Genomic DNA, 8,182 nt, shown 5'->3' with positions numbered 1-8,182 from the left:
TGAGCTGCCATGGAGGAATCATTGAAAGTTAAAGGCAACCCCACTGCTTGTTAACACAAAGCCTTTACTGAAATTTCCCTAAAGCTTTCAAAAAGCTTTTAATAGGTAAGAAACACATCTTAATAAGTAAGAAATAAAAACAGGAAAAAAGAGGGGAGGGGAGAAAAAAAAGCCCTGAAACTTTAATTGCTGGTCTATACCTCTGGATCTGGCAATCTCACTTTTAACGGGTCTGCTGTACAGCTGGATTATCACCCACTGAAGATATTAGTTTGTAATTAAAATGCTGGCAGTTCCCTAATTATAGGCACTGCTACACTATCGTTCACCACCATAATTGTTTAGCTTTCTGATGGGGAGCATGAGTAATGATTTTTCTTCAAGGTCTTCAAGTAAAAGCTTATAGGAAAGGGTAGGGTCACCATGTCCCTCTGCTGGATGAGGGAGGGCCCGTGCTGGTGTGATGAGCTGCCCGAGGGCTCAGCAGGTGACTCTGCAGGCAGAACCCCTGCCAGAAAGAATAGTTTTTGGGGTGAGGCTTGAAGACGCTCAGGCTGACAGGAGAGTAAGATCTGACATGGTGAATGCTGAGGTTTCTTTTTCCCTTAGGCTGCCTCGAAGCTGGGGTGGCTGCACTGATGGGAGGTTCCCATCTTATGGGAAACCCTACCTCTTTGTCTCCTATTTTGTCACCAAAAAAATTAGGGCATCACCAATGGAGGGGCTGTTCTGGACCTGTTGGATGCTCTGTCTAAACGAGCAGTAGCAGAGCTGCTGACTGTGGTGGCCAGATCCTGGCACACGAAGGCCCAGAGAGCACGGCTGGGCTGGGGAGGGGCTGCCCAGGGGACATCACAGCCAGATGCTGCTGCTTGGCTGTGTCACAGAGCCCAGCTCATCCCGTGGGGCAATGGCACAGTGGCCAATAAGGGAACATCAATCAGGCAGCAAGAAGTAAAAATTTACCAGTGGGAATGGTCAAGCATGACAAATAGGACCCAGAAAGGTCTGTGCAGCCTCCATCCCTGGGGACACTCAGATACCCATGTCCAGGCTCTGACCAACCAGGCCTAAATCTGAAGCTGGCCCTACTCTGAGCAGGAGGTTGGATTAGAGACCTCCAAAATCCTTTGCTGCTCGAATCATTGAATGGTTCTACATGACTAGTTCAGGCACCTGACCTTTACCTGCAAGCTAGGAAAAGGCAAAGAGGAGCAGGTCATCCAGTGTGCAGGAGGGGACAGGAGGGACATGCAGCATCTGCACAGTGTGCCACAGCTCCCTGGTGCTCACCTGGAGCTGCTCTGCAATGGAGCCACAGAGAGAGGCACCTCAAAGAGATTCAGGGTCTTTCTGGCCTGTGCTCACGGCCCAAGGAGCATAGCAGAATTTTAGCAGGCACACAAAACCAGTTCCTGTTGAGCTCCTGGGAAGAGCTGCTGAAATTAATGAGCAGGAGAAGGGCAGGGTGCTGAGCCTGGCCCCCTGCAGCTGACACAGCTAAGGGCAGGCACAGCAACAGGCAGGCAGCAATTTGGAGAGAACACAACTGGGAATCTTCCTTGTCTCATTTGCACTGACGTATCCAAATGATCAGCTCATTTGGGTCAGTTACTATGATTTCTTGGGGAAATAACTGCTCGGCGTGCCTGGTCCCTTCCCCTCCCCTGAGGGATGAGTAATTGTAAAGCAAACAAGCGGAGGAAGTTTGACAATGGGTAATAACAAGACAATGTGAAATAGCAAGGTAGCTGAACTTGCCAGTGCTTTCCCAAGTGTCAAGAAAAATAATAACAAATATTTACTGCTCCTCTGTGGCTCTGTGTTTGTGTTGCTGGTGGAAGTGGAGTGGGAGTGGAAGAAGCAGAGGCAGCTCTGGGCTGGCTTGATCAGGAAGCTGTGGTAGGGAGGGGTGTGAGGCTTTGAGCCACAGTCAAAAGAAACAGGAGCCACTAAAATGTGTGTGTTGATTTAATTAAGTTTCCAGAAGTGCTTTTGTATGGTGTGCCCCACCATCTGCGAGGTTTCCAATTGCAGGGATGTGTGTGGATGTGAGCTCAAGTGTGCAGGCACATGTGCATGCAGAGGCTAAAGGTCTGGCCCTGGAGAATGGGAACAAGGCAGGGACAATTGTCTCACAGTTAATTTTATTGGGGTTTCCTTTCTTTTTTGCTTCTTTTTTGTATCTCAGCTCTTCTAAGAAAAGAAATCCACTGGCTCACATCTCTTCTGTGGTCACTCCTTGCAGGCAGTGCACTGGCTTAATGCTGTGACCAGTCTTTCAGTCTTCTGCCCTGAGGATTTGTTAGATTTTATGTGTTTCTCCCTATGGAGCTGTGTCCCATAGCTCATTTTTTCCCACAGCCAGGCTTGCTCTGCAGCTGGCTGCATGCAGGTTACAGGGTTTTTGTAGTTCTCTGCTTGCCACTTGCATTAGCAGGAGAAAGTAAATATTCCCAGTCCTCTTTAGCAATTCTCATCCTCGGGCGCTGTTAATGACACAAACCATCAGTCAGCTGGCAGCAGGATTCAGTGGGAATTGGCACACTTGAAAAACCCAGAACCTTGGATCAAAAAACATCCATAGGCCAAGTAAACACTGGCAAACTCAAGCCTGTGGGAGTAGGGAGCAGGCAGCTCCAGGCAGACCCCTCTGCCATGCTGGGCAAGAAGTGTCCCCAGTGTCCCTCACTGCATCACCAAGGCTTGTACAGCCTTTCTGCTGCTCTCCATGGAAGTGTTGTGCTGCCAAATGACCCTTTTTCTTCCCTTAGGATTTTGTCCTCAAACCACGCTACGATGTTTCTGTTCTTTCTAAATTTTTTTCTGAGTGGTTTTGCAGCCTCCCTGCATTGTTTCCAGCACCCTGTCCCCAAAGGTGAGCACTTGCTGGCTGCCAACTGCAGCCCTTACGTGGTGTGTGGTGATTGAGTATCATGTGAGAGGCCTGAAATACAGGTGAACTGGTTGGTTTTATTGCACATCATTTGGTGCAGCATAGGCATACCACAGATAGCTCATGCACTTGTTAAGACTGGGTTTTAGTCCTTAGGGTATATTTCTGCATCCTGAGAGAAGCTGCAGTGGACTGCAGATCCCCTTTTCACATCTCTTTACGTGCACTAAATGTGTTGGCTGTTTATTGTATTGGAACAAGGAAATTACACAGGAGATTTTTCTTGTGTGCCTCAAGATCCTTTGTCATCGTTTGGTGTACTTTGTGAAGCAGCTGGCAGGTTTGGTGGGTTAGGCAGCAAGAAGGAGAAAGGGAGAGAATTCCAGCACGAGTTAAATACGAATATAATCTGTTTATTCAAGGAGGGATTTTCTGTCTCTTACAGCACCTTCTGAATGAGTAGTACTGAAAAGTCAAACCCAAACACACCCCACATACACTGCTCTGTTCCCCACCTCTTTGGTACAGCTTTTATGGCCAGGCAGGTCCTGGAAACTCCCTGTCCCCCTTTGCTGCCACCCTCTGCCACACGTGCACAAGTTAAGGGACAGATGTAGGGGAAGAAATCTTCCCTTGGCTCAGCTGGTTTTTACAGGGCTGGAAAAGGCTGGTCCTGGGGATTTTGTTCTCTCCATCAGTTTGCTGAGGAGTGCTGGGAAGAACCTGCTTTTATCTGTGAGAAATGGAGCAAATATGTGCCTCTGACAGGATGCAGAAGTCATCTCATTCTTTCAGTGAATCCCACTGCTGTTACATGCCAACAAACACATTCAATGCTCACATTTTGTTTGACCGAGGCACGGGTCTCCCAGGGATGGTTTCTGTCCTCAGGTCCATCCGTTTGCCTTCAGTCACTTCTGAAGTTACCTCAATAAAATACCACACTGGTGTGTGAGAAGGGCAGAGATCTTGCACAGCTCTGCAAGCTTTGAAGAATAACCTGTACAGATCAGCCTCCCCAGGGAAATGCTCCAGCTTAACCTCTCTCTCCCAACACCAGGGCGTTTGTGGATGTGTGGTCAGGCAGTGGATGCTCCTGCTACAGGAGATGTTCCTGCTGTGGTTTTGCACCTTGCTGGGTACTGGGAATGCTAATGACAGGGATTGCCAGGGTGGTGGCCCCAGTGCTCCACGACCCTTCCCACCTCCACCGGTCACCACAGCAGAGAGAAGCTGAACTGACCCAAAAGCTTTCTGCGACTTCAAATAGAGTAAGTTAAAAGATACCAATGCTAAAAGGGACTTAGAAAAAGAGAGAAATCAAGACCTCCCTCCTCCAACCCCCTGACCTGTGTTTCCTATCAAATAAGCTAAAACATCTCCACCTTTTAATTTCCACCACACGGTAAAAGTCTTCTGAATGTAACTGGGAGAAACTGCTCTGGACAGAGGTGGTTGTTTCCATGTGTTGTGTCTAAACTTGCCTCTTGTGTTTGGTAAGCAACCAGAGGCCTTTTGCTTTCCCTCTTTGAAACTTAGTGTCATTTGGGTGTTTTTTCAGCAACAATACAGCACTCCAGGGAGAGTATTTTGTTTGCAGTAGGAATTACTGCGTGGGAACTACAGTGCAGCAAGTTCAGTGCAAAGATGAACTTCACTTTGGCTCGTACAAGGTGATTTAAGTGTAGTGCTGTTTTGTGTAAGAGTCACTGGAAAGGTGGCTGCAGGGGACTTGCCCTGCCAACTCTGACATTACCTGTTGGCTTTTGTTCTGAAAGGGCTGCTAGTGGGGCCTATTGTTACATGCTGTACAAGCTGTTTTTTCCAGCATGTACTTATGATGAAACTGATTATATTTTTTTGTAGAGAAGAGCACGATCCTTTCCTCCATGGAGCTAGAACATCATTTTAAACTTTCTCAGAGGTGACTTTTTTGAATACAAGCAAACTGGCAAAGCATACAAAAGATTGTCTAACTGGTTTGGTTTTTATTTTTCCTTAATGTGAGAGCAATTTTAAAATGTGTCTGGGCTGATGTCTATTTTAGGAATTCTCAGCCAGTATAGTGCTTTCAGCAAACTTTTGCTGAGCTTCCTAAGGTGATGCTGAACGTTCTGAGGTATTGAATGAGCCCCAAAGGGCTCTTGCCTTGGCTTTGGGCTGCTGGGGCTGGGTGTGCTGGGAGGTAAGGGAGCCTTGCACACTGGAGAGTGCTTGGCCCTTGCTGCAAGAGCTGTCACACTCTGCTCCTCCTGCCTTTGCGTGGGGGAGGCAGCTCGGAGGGTTTGGTGTGATACGGGGCTGCTCTTTAACAGCTGTAGGAAAATGAAGCGTCCGTGACCATCTGCTGGTGTCACCCCACGGGTGCTGCAAAGAGCAAAGGTCTCAGCATCGCACCTGTCGCTCCTCGGCTCCTGGCGTGCGTTTTTTTTTAAGCCTTTTAGGCGAGGCTTTGAGAATCGGGGCAGCTCAGGTGAGACACTGAAGACCAAGCGCGGGGTGGGTGGGGGAATGAGCAGAGTAAACCCGCCGTGGTTTTTAACTGCTCCGGGCACCGGTGGGGCCGTCTGTGCGTGGAGAAGTGAAACTTGAAACGAAACCAACGCACAAAAAAGGTTTAAAAAGGACTGGCAATGCCGGGAGGCGATGAGCATGCAGCCACCGAGGGCCGCGACGTTCGCTCCGAGTCGCGACAGTCGCGATGTTCGCTCCGAGTCGCGACAGTCGCGACATTCGCTCCGCGGGCGGGGGCGCCGCGCGTGGCCAGGGCGGCCTCTGCTGCCCCCTGGCGGCCGCCCCCGGGAGCGGCCCCGCCAGCCCGTCCTGCTCCCGCTGCGCTTGGGGAGCGGGGAGCGGGGAGATCCCCGGCTGGGATGCCGCGGGGAGCGGGGAGTCCCCTGGCTGGGATGCCGCGGGGAGCGGGGAGATCCCCGGCTGGGATGCCGCGGGGAGCGGGGAGTCCCCGCCGTCAGTTTTTGTGCCGACGGGAATGAGGAAATTCGGGATGATTTTGTGGGATGGAAGGCAAAACACTCGCAAGTCATCCTGCCTCTGCTGTGCTTCTGTAGATGTTTGTGTGCGTGGTGATGGATGGGTTTGGGTAGGGGCTTTGGAGCTGTCAGGCAGCACACGGGGCCTGACCCTTGGGTGGCGTCAGGCAGCACACTCACCCTTTACATATTTGTAACCATGGATGAGGTTGCCCCTCAGTCTCCTCCAAGCTCAAGAGACCCAGCTCCCTCAGCCTTTCCTCATCAGGGAGATGCTCCAAGGGAGATGGTACAAGTCAGCCATGACAGCTGGAGAACTTACAAGTTATCTAAAATCATTAATAATTTCTATCTCATAAATCTTTGGGATATAATTTTTTTTCAATTTTCTTTGCTGGCACCAGCTGTCTTCAAATAACCATGGTTTCAGAGATATCCATCACTTGGCAGTGTGTCACTGTGACCTTCTTTATCCTACTTCCTCCATTTAGCTTGGTAAATCTCTCTAAAAATTCTCCCCAAGTTACCAATTCTGTCCAATGTTCCACTCTCCTACCACTCTCTTGTTTGGAGAAGGCAGAAAACAAGTCCTGGCACAGAAAATGCCAGCTTTTCACTTTGGCATCTCTTTCTGCTTGTATTTTTGCGTCCACATGGCAATGGCATTAGGATGGGGCATTTAATAATCTTTCAGCTTGGATAGGGACAAGAAAAATCATAGAAGCATAGAATGGTTAAAGTTGGAAGGGGCCTCCTTAAAGATCATCAGGTTCCAACCTCCCTGCTATGAGCAGGGATACCTCCCACCAGACCAGGCTGCACAAGCCTCATCCAACCTGCCCTTGAACACCTCCAGGGAGAGGGTATCAACAACCTCCCTTGGCAACCTATTTCAGTGCCTTACTGCCCTCATGGTGAGGAATTTTCTCCTGATGTCTAACCTAAATCTCCCCTCTTTCAGTTTAAAACCATCACCCCTTACCAACTCTCTGGGTGTGGCCATCCAATCTCTTATTCACCGAGGGGTCCATCTGTCAAATCCATGCCTTGTCAGTTTGGAGACCCAGGATGTCATGTGGGACAGTGTCAAAGGCCTTGCACAAATCCAGGTAGATGACGTCAGTTACTCTGCCACCACCCACCATCTCTGTAGCCTTGTCATAGAAGGCCACCAAATCAGTCAGGCATGATTTGCCCTTGGTGAAGCCATGTTGGCTGTCACCAATCATCTCCTTATTTTCCACATGCCTTAGATTTTCTAGGAGGATCTGTTCTATGATCTTGCCAGGCACAGAGGTGAGACTGACTGGCCTGCAGTTCCTTTTTCCCCTTTTTAAAAACAGGGGCTATGTGACCTTTTATCCAATCAGTGGGAGCCTCACCAGACCACCATGACCTCTCAAATACGATGGACAGAGGCTTAGTAACTGCACCTACTAGCTCCCTCAGGACCTGTGGATGGACCCTATCAGGTCCCATCAATCCTAAGAACAGGAGAGATTTCTTATTTAAATAGTGTGGTTATTGAGACCCTGAGTTTATTTATGTACAGATTTTAGTATGTGTGCATTTAGAGTCAATGCAGGCTAGCAGCATCATAGCAGGACAGCTTTTCCAGCAGAAATCAAAAAGTGACTCTTAGCTGTGCCTTGGAAAATACAACACAAAGAAAACTTCAACAGAAGAATAAGGCAGATGCAGCTATATATATATATATTTAATATATGCATAGCAGATCTGAACCTGCAACTTGTGGCTTGATCACAGAGCACATTAAATGTTGCTTGGTATTAGTTTCATTTGGTTTTGTTTCTCTAGGACAAATCTAATGTTCAAGAAGTTAGAGGTATAAATACTGAAAAAAATAGCAAGAGATTTTGCGCGTCCTACTGAGGCTGAATTTTTTAAGAACTAATGCAACTTTTTTTATTGCTCTCTGAGGTGGTATGGTGACATTACCCTCTCACTGCCACATCGTGCTAGAGCGACTTGGATTTTCTAGGGCAGTAATTTCTTTTAATGATTGTGTCACTGTAATTCAAACTAGAATATACTCCTTACTTTGAGTGTTTGTATTGCTTCTCTTCCATCCAAGTTTTGATTCTGTGCATGTATTCTTTACCAGAGGGACAGACTCAGGTTTCTGGTCAGGTTCTATACTGAGCAGCACACGTTCTGAGTTAAGATACTTTACTGTGGAAAACAATGAATGGATTAAGTTGAGGGTTTCATGTCAATGATGTTATATTTCAGCTGGTGAATACCATCCACCTCTGCACCCAAATATAATCCAGGT

Source organism: Apus apus, chromosome 9 (genome assembly GCF_020740795.1).
Source record: "Apus apus isolate bApuApu2 chromosome 9, bApuApu2.pri.cur, whole genome shotgun sequence".
NCBI lineage: Eukaryota > Metazoa > Chordata > Aves > Apodiformes > Apodidae > Apus > Apus apus.
Note: the sequence above shows the minus strand (reverse complement) of the source record.